The 16,483-nt window shown below is 37.2% G+C and overlaps 1 long non-coding RNA gene across 1 annotated transcript in view; it reads right to left on the bottom strand.

Annotated features, from left to right (window-relative positions):
• Positions 1-1,958: 1,958 nt before the first annotated feature.
• LOC132500342 (uncharacterized) overlaps positions 1,959-16,483 on the bottom strand; it is a 34,292-nt gene continuing 19,767 nt past the window's right edge. The window contains exons 3-4 of the long non-coding RNA XR_009534020.1: positions 5,557-5,688; positions 1,959-2,131 (exon numbers count right to left, since the gene is read on the bottom strand). This is a non-coding gene — a long non-coding RNA (uncharacterized LOC132500342). The remainder of the gene's footprint in view (positions 2,132-5,556; positions 5,689-16,483) is intronic.

Raw genomic sequence — 16,483 nt, forward strand, 5'->3', positions numbered from 1 at the left:
CATGCTGCAACTAATAGTTCTCATGCCACAACTAAGGAGCCCGCAAGCTGCAACTAAGACACAGCTCAACTAAACAAATACATACACACTTAAGCACACATATAAACCTACTTGGATTTTTATTGGAACTTCATTAAACCTAAAGGTCAGTTTCAGGAAAATTAACTTTTTTTTTTTCTTTTTTTTTTTTTTTTTTTGCGGTACGTGGGCCTCTCACTGCTGTGGCCTCTCCCGCTGCGGAGCACAGGCTCCGGACGCACAGGCTCAGCGGCCATGGCTCATGGGCCCAGCCGCTCCGCGGCATGTGGGATCTTCCCGGACCAGGGCACGAACCTGTGTCCCCTGCATCGGTAGGTGGACTCTCAACCACTGCGCCACCAGGGAAGCCCAAATTAATATTTTTAAATGCTGAGTCTTCCAACATGTGAATGTGGCATCAGGCTGCTTTAATTTGTTTTTTTATGTCTCTCAGAAATGTTTTGTGTTTATTTCCCATAACTCTTTAATATTTATTGCTAGATTTTAAATATTTTTGATACAATTATAAATTTTTTGTTTTATTTCCTACTGTTACTTGTCATAGAACTGTAATTTTTAAAATCTACAGGTAGATATTAGAATTAAATGAGCTTAACAAAGACAACCTTGTTAAACTCATTTAATTCTAATATCTATCTGTAGAACTTTGGGATTTTACTATATACACAATCATATCAAATAATAGCAGTTTTATTTGTTTCTTTTAGTTCTTTTTCTTTCCTTTCTACACTGATTAGGACCTCTAGCATAAGGCTGACCAGAAATGGTGATAATTCTCATACTTGTCTTATTCCTGATCTCAGAAGGAAAGCTTTCAATATTTCCATGGTGTCTGCTATTAGTGTTTTGTAGATAACCTCTACTAGATTAAAGAAATTTTCTTCTATTCTTAGTTTGCCAAAAGACATTTTTAATCATAAACAAATGCTGACTTTAATCAACTGCTTTTCTAGTAAGATGATCATATAATTTTTTCCTTTTATTCTTTTAATGTGGTAAATTCTACTGATTAGTTTCCTAATGTTAAACTAACATTGTGTAATTATAACAAACTCAACTTATTTGTGACATATTATTGTTTGTACATGTTGTTTGGTTAGCTGAAATTAAGAATTTTGATATATATGTTCATGATTGAGGTTGCCGAGAAATTTCTTCTTCATAATTTCCTGTTCATGTTTTGATGTCAAGGTTATGCTGGCCTCATAAATTAAGTTGAAGAGTGTTACCTTTTTTTTTTCTGTTTTCTGAAAAAGCATAAAAGATGTTTATTCGTTAAACATTTGCTAGAGTTAAATAGTGAAACTATTTGGACATATATTGGAAGGTTTTAAATTAGAGATTCAACTTTTTTCAGTTGTTATGAGACATTCATAATTTTTATTTCTTCATGTCTAAATTTCAACAGGCTGTATTTTTTGTATTTTTTTCAACCTACTAAGCTTATACAAAATAGTTAAGACATGAAGCATACATTTATTAGAAATGTAATTATTACCAAAATCTATGGTGCATGAGAGCTGTATTTAAGGGTATTTCTATTTCTTATTAAAAGTTTGCCTTATTAAAATGAACTGCTTTCTGGCATAATTTTCAAAAACAAAGTTGTGTTACTGAAAAGATCAAGAATGTGTTTTATTTCTTTTGAGTTAAAATGAAAAGATGGATGCAGTGGCACACCTAGTGTATTCGACACCTGAAAGGGACCATTTTTAACACCTCTCCCCCTAAAATATTTTCAGTAATAATGCAGAAATAATGCAGAAATGCAGACAGTGACCATTTTCATTTATTAAATTTTACATAAATAATAATGCTAATAAAAAACTAATAAATGCAAAAAAATAAAGTTTTAATACGTTTAAGTACATTGATGTGTTTTTTGGAAAAAGGAGAAAAATATTCATACTTACATTTTGGTCCCCATGGTGATGGTGATGAATAACTCCACTGTGCTTTCTGCTTTAAGCCTTCACTTCTGCAAATCTGTCAATGGCTTTGTCAAATTGATCTTCACATATTCATGGTCAATAGAATTGGTATGGCCTCACTCATAGTTGATAGAAGGTCACTATTTTAATTTCAAATGTTTCTTTCACATGAAGAAATAGATACACAAGTAATTAGAAAAGCTTTAAAATAAACATAAGTTTATCAGAGTTTCATAAAAATCCCATTTCATAGTAACTTCCAGAAACTGCAATACTGTCCATGTCTTTGTTCTTTCGGATCAGCTCTAGCAGCTTTCAAATGTTTCTGCAGTTGAAAAATTTCCACTAAAATACCTTCACCAGAAAATTCATCATAAATTTCTGTTATATCAGTAAAATTCTCCAAAGTGTGTAATGGTTACGAATTATTTGAACTTGCTCAGGCTCAGTTCATATCTCTAACTGCTGTGGTACTATATAATCCTGTGTTTAAACATTCAAACTAAACAATTATAGCACAGTGATAATGAAAATGAAAAAAACAGAACTTGGCTGCTTATTCTTGAAATAAACATGTGTAGCTGAGTCCATGTCCAGAGGAGTTAGGTTTATTTCCATGTAGACTACAATGTTTGTTAAAGAACAGGTAACCAAAAAAATGGTAATTCTCAGCTTACATATATATTATTAAATTTCAGTAATGGCAGCAGTTGTTTAGAATTTAGACCAACAAAATTTTTTTTTTCAGAGAGAAGTAGTATGATTGGCATTGCTTAGAATTGTCAGTGCATAGTGATAACAAAAAGCAGGCTGGGGCTTCCCTGGTGGCACAGTGGTTGAGAGTCCGCCTGCCGATGCAGGGGACACGGGTTCGTGCCCCGGCCCGGGAAGATCCCACATGCCGCGGATTGGCTGGGCCCGTGAGCCATGGCCACTGAGCCTGCGCGTCCGGAGCCTGTGCTCCGCAACGGGAGAGGCCACAACAGTGAGAGGCCCGCGTACCGCAAAAAAAAGCAGGCTGGCTTCTTATTATTATTATTTTATTTTATCCCTTTAAAATTTTCTACACACAAAGCACTCCCTTATTGCCTATACTACGGGTGGACCACTTGCACCATCCCTGTTTTGGTACACCATAGGATGGATGAGAAAAATAATGAGGGAAACTGACAAGGAACATTTTTTTCCTTTTAACCAGCAGGCCAAATATGTTTTAGAATTAAGAGATTCCATGTAATTATAAGAGTAATAAAGTGGCTTGTTGTCCTATTTCTGGAAATACTCATAAATATACAAATTATATTTCCTTTTGCTCCTTCATTAGGCTTGTTTAAATCATTACACTGCCTCAATATCTGCTGTCACTGACAGTGAAGTAATAGAATTAATCTGACGTAATGGGGTGGATAACCAACTAATATACTGAGATTAAAAATTTTGGTAAGGCAAACAAACCTCTGAAGTATTTGAGGTATTTCCTGGCCTTATCAGTCATTTTCAGATCCCTATTAAAAACTGATGGGAGGTAAAATTATTCTGCTCAATATATGCACATCCTCTTGGATCTAGAGAGGAAATATCTGGGAAATTTAATTAAAAACTTGAGAATCATAATGTGAATCTCAATAGGCTGCAGCAAATGTTAAGTTGCTGGTTCACAGTTTAAAAATAACTTAAGATGTGGTAAAATTCCAACATCCTAAGAATGTAGTATTGCATAAATTATAGGAAGCAAAATGAAAAACAGCATTAAATCATTTTGCAGTCAGGGTTTAACCAAAATGACTACACCTTTTATGTGTTCTATGCTTTACCGACAAATTTTATTCAAAGAACTAAACTACATGTTTCTTCATAGTCACAAAATAAATAGAAGAAATGTCTATTTGATGCTTCCTGTTTGGTTCTGTTAATGGACTAATGTTCCCTCCTGCTGTAGCAATTGAGGATGTTTGTATTCTTGACCCCTCCCACAGGGAAGCAGGAAAGAATCTGAACTCTGATGACTAGCTGTACTTCTGGCTTTGATATACTGCTCTGGCCTCCCGTGGAGGAGGAACAGACTTGAACTTGTACTAAAAGAAGTGAAAATCCCAATCAAGAGTCTGACTTTAGCAGTCGTGTCTCTAAGCTTCTTGTGTAAGAACATAATTTCTTAATAACACACATAATGGTTTCAATTATCCTCAAAATTAGGCAGATAAAATATACAATAAGGCATTTTCTAAAAACTATGTAAAATGGCCAATGAGGTATGAAGCATACACCAATAATGGGCCCATTGATAACAAATAGAAATACTTACTGGGAGCACTCTGTAGTCAAGTATTATGAGAATGCTTTAAAATTCTAAACTCTAAATACCCTGTAATCCCAATGATTTCTATCCCTTGGACACCAGTTATGGTTCTTCCAGCAAATCATTTGTCCAAGATCCTGATGATAAAATCCATCTTCCTTGGATTCTACCTTTTCTGGAACCCCAACACCATACAAGATCATTCAGGGTCAGTTATAAGCTCTCCAGGTCACGTCGGGAAGTTTAAAAGTTTATTCTAACCCTGTCCCTTAACCTAACCCTCTTCTTTCTTACCTGTTTCACCTTGTGATGGAAGAAAGGGAGAAATCCATGAAACACCTATTTTAATTTTCTACTAGGAGATAATCTCCTGAAGTCTTTGACTCACCTCTTTTAGTACCTAAGAGCTAATAGATAACTCTTTGTGATGTGCTGGGTAACTAGGTAACTGAGGAAAACAGCATCTGTTCTGGAGAAGATGGCACTATACCAGCTGAAGATACCTTTCCCTGACTTTTCCCTGTTCTTTCCTCTTCTTACTATCTGCACTGTAAACCCCTTTAGAATCCACCAATCCATTTTCCCTGGAGTGATAAGGGCTACGTAGAAGGCCTGCATATTTGAAGATCATATAAATGACCTCCAACATGAGTCTCAAGGCTACAGTTTAGTAAATGTGAACCGTCATGAAAATCTAACTGCCTGACTGTCGTCATTCTGAAGAGTCTACTTAGGGTTATATTTCTATTTGGCCTTTCCCTTTTTCCACTGGAGTGGATTTAGGAAAATATATTTATTTTCTCACCTGTCTAGTAACTTTCTGCTTCATTTTCCTCTTACACCCTATTTCCCCCATTTAGATTTAGATATATTTTACTTTTCTTTCCATGAAGTCTCCATCCTAATTCATGCCTCATAGCTCAGCAGTAAATTTTAGGGAGCACCCAATACCTTTACATTTGACAAATGAAGAGAGAATGTAACAGTTTCCTTGGCCAAGCAAGAGAGACAGAGTATGACTGTAGTGAGTCAGGATTTGGTCACCTCAGCATCAGCCAAAAGACACCTAGACTGCCACAGCACTAGATGAAAGTACACGGCGGAGAGTGGGACAGATGGTCAAATGGTGTTATGTTGTCACCATTTAAATATTATCAACAAGATCTAAAGAATTAAGAAGATCACAGTAACATCCAAAAGATTTCATCACTTTGGCACAAGCAGCTCCTAAGATATTTCAAACATAAAGGTTTTTCTTTCACAGAAAGATTTGAGGAGAACCCTTACCTCAGATTTTCCTTTCTTCTGTGTAGGCTCTTGCTTCTCAGGCTTCTGCTTTCGTGTCCTCTGAGCTCCTTCAGGATGAGGACTCTCTCCCAGTTACTATAGTGATGGGCCAGGAAAATATGTGAATGCATGCTGTAAGTCAGACAACAAATTATAAATGGGTTGGCATTTGACAAGGCAGAACTATAAAAACAGAATGTAGCGGTCTTTACTGCAAGGCAGAGGAAAATTACATAACACACATCAGAGCATCACACTGTGACAAAACAGAAGTCGTATAAACACCTTAACTTTCAGGAGCCCATCTATCTCCCCCAGTTGCAACACAGTGCATTAGGTTTATCAAAAATGATGAAAGGGGCAAGGAATTTGATGGAGTGTCAGAGACAGTACCCAGAAGAAGTCATGATTAAACTGAGATGTGAAGGTGGAGTAAGATTTAGCTACTCTATGAAAAGGTAGGGACTGACTATCAAGTGCAAAGGCTGGTAAACGGGAGAGAAGGACATTTGCAAGAAGCTAGGGGTTTACCAACATGTCTGGAGTGAAGAAGGTGAAGGGGAAAGAATCAAAAGAGGTTGAGAAGGTAAGCGAATCAGGCAGAGCCTTACAGGCATGTTCAAGGTACTGCATATGCTCTAAGGGCCACAAGAAGGCATTGTAGGATTTTAAGACCAAGATATGATCAGATTTACATTTCACATTCCCCATTTTCCCTCTCCGTTTTCTGTCACGGGCTTTTACCCTAATAAATTTCTTGCACATTTAATCCTGAATTGGCATCCACTTTTTGTATAATTTATACTAACGTAAACTAACAGAATTTTTAGAAGTAAATGAGTTAAGATATCTGCACAGTACTTTTTTTCTTAAGAAGCTCAATCAATTTCACAGGCACTTTTAAACACATTCCTTACTGTAATTAGTTTCAGGAAGTCACCTACAGCACAATCAAATACCAGTCTTCCTGGGCTGGATGTTATTTCAGGTCATTCAGCTCTATATTCGATTGCACTGTTGTGGTAAAGATTATCTGACAAATTGAAGGGATAATGCTTCACCAAAAAGTACTTTTCAAAAATTCTGTTTATCTAGTAGAGCATGGATCATTAATTGAAAGCTGTGTAAAAAACAATTTCTTAAGTCTAGCGCCAGGGGAGGGTTGCTGTCCATTTATTGTTAGACACAGATATCTGAAATGGAAGTATAATCTTGAAAATTATTAATTACTATTTTGATAAGAACAATGATAACATTTTCTGTAAGAACTTTCCTTATCACTGTTACTTTTCTTACTGGGATATTAGAGTAGTAATTTCATTCCTTTGCTGGTGCAAGATTATTGAATTCCTTGTAGACAAGACATAGTATATTCTATATAATAGAGTATTTAGGCAGATGGTTAAATCACTAATGGTTACACCACTGATTTTAAATCACATAGATCATTATAAGTTAATGATCAGCCTACAGTCTCTAGTTATGAGTCACAGGTCAATCTGATGTAACATTTAGGACCAGTTGGAAAGTCTTTGTAGAAAGATCCATGATCTCAACCATGAGCCCAACCATGAGCCAGATAATGAACCTAACTCAGAAGCAGGCTTTGGTCCTACCATCTTCCATATGACCTTCTATTTTCCAGACTCAGTCTGAACTACTTTCAGAATAAATTTCAAAGATTTATAAAATTAAGAGATTTATTGATATAAAATTTAAGCATTGAGTCTCAATTTTAGATGCAATTCAGTGCATTTGAAATTTTAAGACAGAATGTAGTGACTCCAAACCCACTAAAGGAGAATCAGAGTGTTTAATGGGGGATAGTGGCATCAGTATGTTTTAAAGCACCAGATATAATTCTGATGTGAAACCAGCATTATGAGACATGGCTTTGGAAGCTATCAGTTACCTAATTTTATGCAGTATAACATAGTGCTTTAGAGTATGGGTTCTGGAGATAAACAGCCTGGGATCAATTCCTCAGTCCCTTTTACTAGCTTCATGAGCATCAGTAAATTACGTAATGTCTCTGTACCTCATTTGTTCAATATCCAGTGTATATTTGTTGAGCACCAGGCTCTGTTCTAGAGGTACCAGTGAACAAAACAGATGGAATCCCTGCCCTGTGACGTTTACATTCTAGAGCAAGGACACTTTGGCGGGGAAGGGGATTGAGAGAGTATGTGAAGATTAAACAGATCTTATATGTAAGGTGCTTGGAACTGTGCCAGGCATAAAATGTTCAACAAATGCTATCTGCCATTTCCTTATTTTACCAATGAGGAAACTGATATCCAGAGAGCGGGAGGAAACTGCCCAAGTAACTAAGAGAGGAGAAGACAGGAGGCAAATCAGGCTCCAGGCTACCTTCACCTCACCTCCCTCAGCTCACTCCTAGAAGAATTTCAGTCTGGGGCTGCAAGACAGATGCTAAAACAATGGGGCCAGAACCTGCCTCTTGACACAGATTCCTGTACCTGAATGGAGCTCTTGCTGGTGCCATATGTCAGAAGCAAATATTGCTAAATGCAACTTTTATTTGGCATCCCTGAGGACATGGAAGATAAAGGGTTAAAAGAACTCATCTTGTTTGTAGCACCAGCCAATTCTTTAAGAATCCTTATAACAGTCACTGAGGGGCTATCTACTGTTCTCCATTTATATTATGAATCGGAAAAGAATGTCTAAGGAAAAATGTAAAAGGAAACTACAAAATGTATTTTTGATACCATTTAATATAAAATAATAATTATTAAAATCTCCCTCAAATAAAATGGTAATATCTTGTGAATAAAGCATATCTGATAATTTCCCCTAATATATTTAAGCCAGAGCATTACTTTAAAGCATTTAAGAGTCAGATGGAACTTAAGAAGCTTACAGGAGACCAGAAGTCAGGAAAGCAATAATTGAAGATGAGAAAATGTATTATTGGAATAACTTATCTGAGTCAAACTCTTATGAGATGTCCAAACATTTCTTCTAACCCTTTATTAGAATGACTAATATTTGTTTGCATTATAAGATAACTATAAAGATTAAAATCCATATGATGTGACTAAGCTCAAACTTGTTCCCATGACCCTCAAGTCTTAAAAAAAAAAACTGAATTCAAATTTAATTAAGAATTAAATTTGAAGTTGAGTCAAGTAAGGAGGGGCAATCAATTTAAACATGTTGCAATTCATACTAGAATCTATTTGAAAAACCTAATTTGTTCTGTTAGAGTCCTGTCTTATGATAACACAGCAAAATTTTCTTTTATCCTTATTATGAAAGCACATGAACTGGAAAAGAAAAAGACAAAATTGTAAACCTTGTTTTAGTATAAGAGATTACATTGACAGAAAAAAAATGGGGAAAAGGAAATCATCAAGGCAGTGGCTGAGAGCCTTGAAAACAAAGATAAGTAAAGCGAAACTTGATGTAATCCATAAGAAAATTGCTCTGTACCTAGGAGGGTTTACGTATATGTATCATTAATTTCTCTATGAATTTTCTCTCTAACTCAGGATATGAGTTAGCAAAGTTATTGGGATAGTAAGTCCTAAATCTGTTATTATAGTCAAGAGAGTAGGTATAATAAATGACCAGATGACAGGCATGTTCATGAACTTAAAGCCAAAAAGTTAGTCTGTGCTTTTTAAGAAAGCAATAACTAAATCATTTGATCGACTATACACAGAAATTAATCCTTCAACTAAGAGAAAAGGAAAAGAAAGCCTATTGAAGCTTGAGCTTTTAAACTAGAAAATGAAAACAGAAGGTCTATGTCTGAATCTGCTGGTTATTCACTCTTTGTGGCTTGAATTACTCCAACTCTGCTTGCAATTAATTTATAAAGGATTTATGTGCAAAGAGCAGTTAAAGACGCTCACACATTTATGGGTGTTATGTAAGCAATCATTATTGCTAACCAACAAAAAGATATAGGGAGAGCTCTAATCAAATTCACCAAGTGCTGCATAAACCCATTTAGAAAGCAGTGTGATGATTTACTACGGTTTGGCTTCATTTAAAAATTGGGTTGTAAAAGTACAAACTATATATTATTTTTCCAGGGCTGCCATACAAAGTACCATAAACTGGGTGGCTTAATACAATAAAAATGTATTGTCTCACAATTCTGGCAGCTAGAAGTTCAAAATCAAAGTGTTGGCAGGACTATGCTCTCTCCAAGCCTCCGGGGAGGATCCATTCTTGCCTCTTCCGGCTTCTGGTAGCCCCAGATGTTCCTTGGCAGATAACTCCAATCTCTGCCTCTGTCTTCACAGGGCTGTCTGTTTATAAGAACACGAATCATACTGGCTTAGGGGCCTACCCTACCTCAGTATGACCTCATCTTAACTAATTACATCTGCAACATTCCACCTCCTAATAAAGTCACATTTGGAGGTATTAGGGGTTAGGACATCAACATATTTTTTTTAACACAATTCAATCCATAATAATCTGTAACTGCTGTTTGGCATACATATTCTGTCTACAGAAAAGAAAAAAAAAGGTTAATGTATATAAACCAGAAAAACATAAGAGAGTAAGTTTCTCCATTACTGGCTTTAAAGATTTATAGATTGATGTTCCAGTTCCTATTTCCAGAGTAAACCATATTACAGATGGCAATAGGTTTCTCCTCTCAGAGTCTCCCTCCTATACCTGGATTACCCCCGGCCCCCCACCAACCACTCCTTACCCCTTCAATGCTTTCCTGAAATGCTCCTTCCTCTGCACCATCAGATCCTTTCTGTCCTTTAAGGACCAGCTATGTCATCCTTCAGGAAGGCTGCTCTGACCAGTGACTGTGCCCACGGTGACTTACGTTCCTCCAAACCCTTACAGTGTTTATGCCCGAATTACTGAACTGGTTACCATCTTACTGATATTTTTCAAAATGTATTTATGTAGTTAAAACAAAAATGTAATACATTACATACTCCAAAGCTGAAAAAGTACACACACAAAAAAGTCCTCTCATCCCTGAACCCCACATTCCCTGGACCTCCACACATCACCTAGCTCTCAGCTCAGTCATCTCTTCTGCAAAATCAAAACTTGGACTAGATGATCTCTAAGGTCCTTTTCAGACTGAAAGCACTAAGGTCCTAACACAGAAGATTTTAAGAATGAGGGGTAGCACGTTGTGGTGGTTAATATACTCTAGAATCAAACAGAAACTGACTTAGAAACTCAGTTCTACCTCTTTCTATCTCATATCTTGTTTCTAACTTCCGCCAGCCACTGTTCTAGGCCCTGACAATGCAGCAGCAAATAAGACTGTCAAGGTCCCTGCCCTCATGGTGATTACATTCCTGTAGGAGAGATAAACAATTTAAAAAATACATAAATGTATGAGTAAATAATATGATTTTGGATGATGATAATTACCACGCAGAAAAGTAAAGCAAGACAAGAGATGAATGAGGGGGTGTAAAAGATATTTTAAATAGTTTGTTGGGGTACATTCTCTGGCAAGTGCTATTTGACAGAGAGTGAAAAGGTCTGGAGAAGTGCATTTCAGAGAGAAGCAGCAGCATGAGTAAAGGCCCAGAGACAGGAAGGCAGATGGTCAGAGCACAGGTCTGCTACTTACTCTTTTCATTTTATTTTAGAGATAGGTCATTGTGATCTTTTTCATTCTTTTATACAGGTGGCTTTTTTTCCTATTGTATGCATGTTCCATGAATTTTTTAATAGTTCTCTTTTGATAGGCATTTGGGTTGTTGCCAATCTTGTTGTTACAAGCAAAAAATTACAAACATGAAATTGTCAGCACAGCCTGCTGGAATGCAACAGACTCTGAGCTGGAAACAAAGCTCTGTCTTTCTCTCTCTTTTCTTGTCTCTCTCTTTATTTTGACTGTATTTCACTGACTGTTTTAGGTAATAGGAATATAGCAGTGAGCTAGATGTCCAGGTCCCTGCCTCAGGATACTTATATCTTGATGGGAGAGAGAGACATTATGAAAATGAACATACATGTAAAAAAGATATGGTTTGGGATTGTGACAAATGATGTAAAGAAAATAAAGCAGGACAAGAGAACGGTAAATGGCAAGGTGTGGGTTCTCTTCCAGATATATTGGTCAGGACAGGCTTTGAGAAGGTGGTATTTGAGTAAGACATGAATAATGTGAAGGGTCAGACATTCAAAAGTCTAAGGAAGAGCATTCCAGACAGAAGGAGCAGCACATGTAAAGACCTGAGGCAGGAAAGGGCTTGGCACACTGGGGGAACGGCCAGAAGACACAGTGGTTGGGAGCACACCCAGCCAGATGGAAGGAAACTGGAGCTGAGGCTGGAGGCACAGGCAGGGTGGGGCACAAAGGCCCTGTGGCCATAGGGGACACTTGGACTTGCTCTAAGTGTAACGGGAAGCCATGGGGAGAGCCATTGTAAAAAAGAATTACACGTTCTGATTCATGTTTTGGAAAGCTCACTCTGGCTGTGTGTGGAAAGGAAACTATGAGGGGGATGAGTAGAACCAGAATACGTGTCTTGCTGAAGTCCAGGCAAGAGTTGATGGTGGTGTATCTTTATCTATCTATCTATCTATCTATCTATCATCTATCTATCTTATCTACATCTATAAATAGAGTGAGTTTGATAAATATGGTGAGAAGTGTACACATTTAGGACAAAAAATGCTGTTGGTAGACTGAATGCCAATAATAAAAAAAAAAAGAGGGAAATAAAGGATGACTCCCAGGTTTTTTGTTGTGAACAACTGGGTGAATGGACTGAGTCAGGAAAACTGGGGTAGGAGCACAGCTGCAGGGCATGGGTGGGACTACCAAGAAGAATATAGTTTAGAGTTAGAAACCTAGTAGGCATCCAGATGAAGATTTTGGGGAATGGCTGTATATAAGAAGAGGACCTCGACAGTGACTGAAAAAAAAAAAAAGAATTCTTCAGCCTACAGGTTATTCATCAGTGTACTCAAAGCCATTTGAGTTGATGAAGCAACCTAGAGAGGAAACATGTACAGAGAAGAGAAGAGGGCAAAGGCCAAGTCTAGAACCCTTCCGTATTTAGAAGCTAGGAAGAAAAGAAGGACTAAACAAAAAAAAGATGAGAAATAGCTGCCTATAAAATAAGGGCAACAACTGGAGAATGTAGTATCCTGAAGCCACCTACCAGTTATAGGACCCAGACTTTGAACCTTGGCTTCCTCATCTGTAAAACAGTACTTACCTATAAGAATTTGTGGGGACTGAATGCAATTATATATGTAAAGTGCCTACCAGGAAACCTAGCCATAATAAATATTCAGTAGACTCTAATAGCTGGCAAAATTTAGAATGTTGTTTATATGCATGACTATTGGGCTATATTCATATTGGAGTTAAGATAAGCAAAGGTGAGTGTGTTCATATATTGATGTTATCTGAAGTCACAAAGTGGCAATAGTAGGATTCGCACAAAATAACAGATAATCTATAGGTAATTGAGCTTCATTTTAGAGTGTTGTGTGTGTATTCAAATGACATATCTAATGACTAAGTATATAAAAAAGTTATTTTCTAGACCATCTTAGAAGAAAGAAATCTTCTTAAATAGAGATTTATGTGTGTGAAGGTTGGGGAGAAGCGAATAAAATGAGTACTTATTGAGTGCTTACTATATGTCATGCACTACAACAGATGATTCAGATTTACTTACTTAGACATAAAACTTCATAAAACATGTGATATTATTAATATGTTCAATTTACTAATGGGTGTTTTAAACAAAATAAAAAATTTGGGTAAAAGCAATAATCAATTAGAGATTTTAATTACCTATCAGTTTCTTATTTTGTTCTCTTGAATTAAAATTATTAATCATAAAAGCTACTGTTTATTGATTATCTACTATGCTCAAGGCACTGGAGCTCATAATTTACATGTATTTTTTCATTTTCAAAACAGCTCCCCAGAAGGATAGGTATTATTATCACCATTTTATAGAAGATATACTTGAGACCCAATGGATTTATGTAAGTTGTTTAAAAAATATAGCTAATACGCCACAAAATAAAAGACTGTGGACTCTGGTCTTTCTCATTAAAAAGCCCTCGTTCTATCCACTATACAAGACAGAATATCACCATAATATTTTGACATTTATTCTTCATGTTCAACCTTCCTAATAGTTTCATCTATATTTTTAAACAAATATTTTCTGTTTAAACAGTTCATTTCAAACTATATTAGAATAAGGAAGGACACATCCAGTTCTACGTTACTTTACACATTTACAAGATTTACAAATCCTTTATAAGAGTTAAGCCAAGATTCAAAACAAAACAAAACAAGCAAACAAAACTCTAGAATTTCTGAGTCTAATGCTTACCAGGGAACAACTTGCTTCTAATGCTGTCAATGTGCAATATGGGGGCAGGCAGTGTCAGCAGATAAATAGTGTGTGAGGCAGCCAGGTTGTATGACAGCCAGTAAAGGAAGTGAATCTACTCTGTTGTGGACTGAATGTTTGTGTCTCCCCTAAAATTCACATATTGAAGCCCTAACTCTCAAGATGATGGTATTAGGAGCTGGGGCCTTTTAGATGGAGATGAGGTCTCCAGAGTGGTGTATTCATGGTGGGTTACTACCTGTATAAAAGAAAGGAAGAGAGAGGGAGTTCTGGCTCTCTCCATGCACACACATCAAAGAGAGGCCATGTGAGCACACAGGAGAGAGTGACGGCCTACAAGCCAGGAAGAAGCCCTTTACCAAGAATTGAATATTCTGGCACCTTGATCCTGGACTTCTTAGCCTGAGGAACTGTGATAGATAAATAAATATCTGTTATTAAAAACCACCCAGTCTATGGTATTTTGTTATAGCAGCCCAGAGTAAGACCTACTCCATAACACAGTTGACATAGAGCTGTAGTAATATGTGATTGAGGACATTCAAAATTAGTCCAGCTGGTCTTCCAAAGAACATAGAAATGGATTGATGGATTTTACAATTGCTATAGATCTCACTGAGTATTCATGGCCATGTACAGAATGAAATGAAAACAAAGAAATCAAGCAAAAGTGATCTCTGAGTTGATAGGAATTACTACCAGATAACTCTGAATTAAGGAAAATATTAATCTTTTTTTCTTAATTAATTAATTAATTTTTGGCTGCTTTGGGTCTTCGTTGCTGCACACGGGCTTTCTCTGGTTGTGCGAGCGGGGGCTGCTCTTCACTGTGGTGCGTGGGCTTCTCATTGTGGTGGCTTCTCTTGTTGCAGAGCATGGGCTCTAGGTGCGCGGGCTTCAGTAGTTGTGGCACGTGGGCTCAGTGGTTGTGGTGCACGGGCTTAGTTGCTCTGCAGCATGTGGGATCTTCCTGGACCAGGGCTTGAACCCATGTCCCCTGCATTGTCAGGCAGATTCTTAACCACTGCGCCACCAGGGAAGCCCATATATATAAATCTTTTCAGGCTTTTCCAATACTTCCTCCTAATTATGCTTGAACTTGACTAACTAGTTCGTATTTATACAACCTGTCTCCAGCTTTCGACTGGGGAATGATCTTGGGCACACTTCCTCCGTTACACAGCATGGGCTGCACAGTTTTGTTCTGTTTTGAGTAAAATATCTGCTGAAATGTCTGTGAGTGAGGGGTTGGGGAGGGGACTATATAGGAAAAAGTTTTTTAATTAAAAATGAGCTGGAGTAAAGGTAACAAATAGAGATGAATATTCCTACCCTTGTTTAACTTTGTACTACCTAACGAAAAAGAATTATTCATAAATTATTAATAACATTACTTCATTTTTTAAAAAACTTTCTTCATTAGTGTAAGCATGCTTTATCTAGTTCATGTCCACATAAAGTATATGAAGGAAAGTTTATTTCTTTTCAGAATAACAGTTTTCAATTAAAATATTCTTTACTAAAAATTCTCACGACCAATGAAATCTATAACTCATGATATAGGAAAAGGAAGGCAGGGCTATATTCAATGCCTTTGCTTCATTAGAAACTGTGTCTCTCTTTGTCGAATGCTAAAATCAACTTGTCACAAATTCAAATGAACTGGCAATGAATCCATACTCAAACAGTAGAGTTAAAGAGTAATTGAAGTGGTCAGGTTTAGATTCTGCTTCATTCATTCAGCCAGCCTGGACTCCAGGGGGTCAGGCACTGTGTTGGAGACAGAGAGATAAGGCACACAGCTGCTGCCCTCAGGATTCGCTTCCTGTGGGAAAGATCCATCAGCAACTTAATATAAGACAGAGTCCTAACTGCTATAGTTTACCTCTATGCAAAGTACTACGTATACACATAGTATACACATATGGGCTGCCATAACAGACTGCATAGCTTAACAAACAGAAATGTATTTCTCACAATTCTGGAGCCTGAGAAGGCCAAGATCAAGGTGCCAGAAGACTGGCTTTGCAGAAGGCCACTGTCTCACTGTGTCCTCACATGGTGGAGAGAGACAAGTTCCCTGGTATCTCTTTTTATAAGGGCACTAATCCCATCATAAAGGTCCCATCCTCATGACCTTATCTTACCCCTTTTCCCTCCAAAGTCCCCATCTTCAAATACTATCACCTTGGGGGTTACAGCTTCAACATATGAATTTTAGGGAACACAAACATTCAGTCCGTAACAGGAGGGATGTGTTAACTCTGCCCAGGGTTATAGTGGAGGATAGTGCAGAAATGACTCCTGGGCTTGCTCTCAGAGCAAGCATAGGAAGTCACCAGTGAAGAAGCAGTGAAGGCACATCTTGTAGAAGAATAGCAGGAAAAAAACCAGAGAAGGAAGAATGAAAGGTGATCATTTCGTCTTGGATAGAATGAGTACCCATAGGGAAAGGAAACAGTGAGGTAGAAAAGTAATTTGAGACCAGATTATAGGAAGTCCTGAGCATGATGCTGAGGAGCTTAAACTTTCTTTACATGGGCAGCGGGAAGCTGATGAAATTGTGTGTGTGT

Source organism: Mesoplodon densirostris, chromosome 12 (assembly GCF_025265405.1).
Source record: "Mesoplodon densirostris isolate mMesDen1 chromosome 12, mMesDen1 primary haplotype, whole genome shotgun sequence".
NCBI lineage: Eukaryota > Metazoa > Chordata > Mammalia > Artiodactyla > Ziphiidae > Mesoplodon > Mesoplodon densirostris.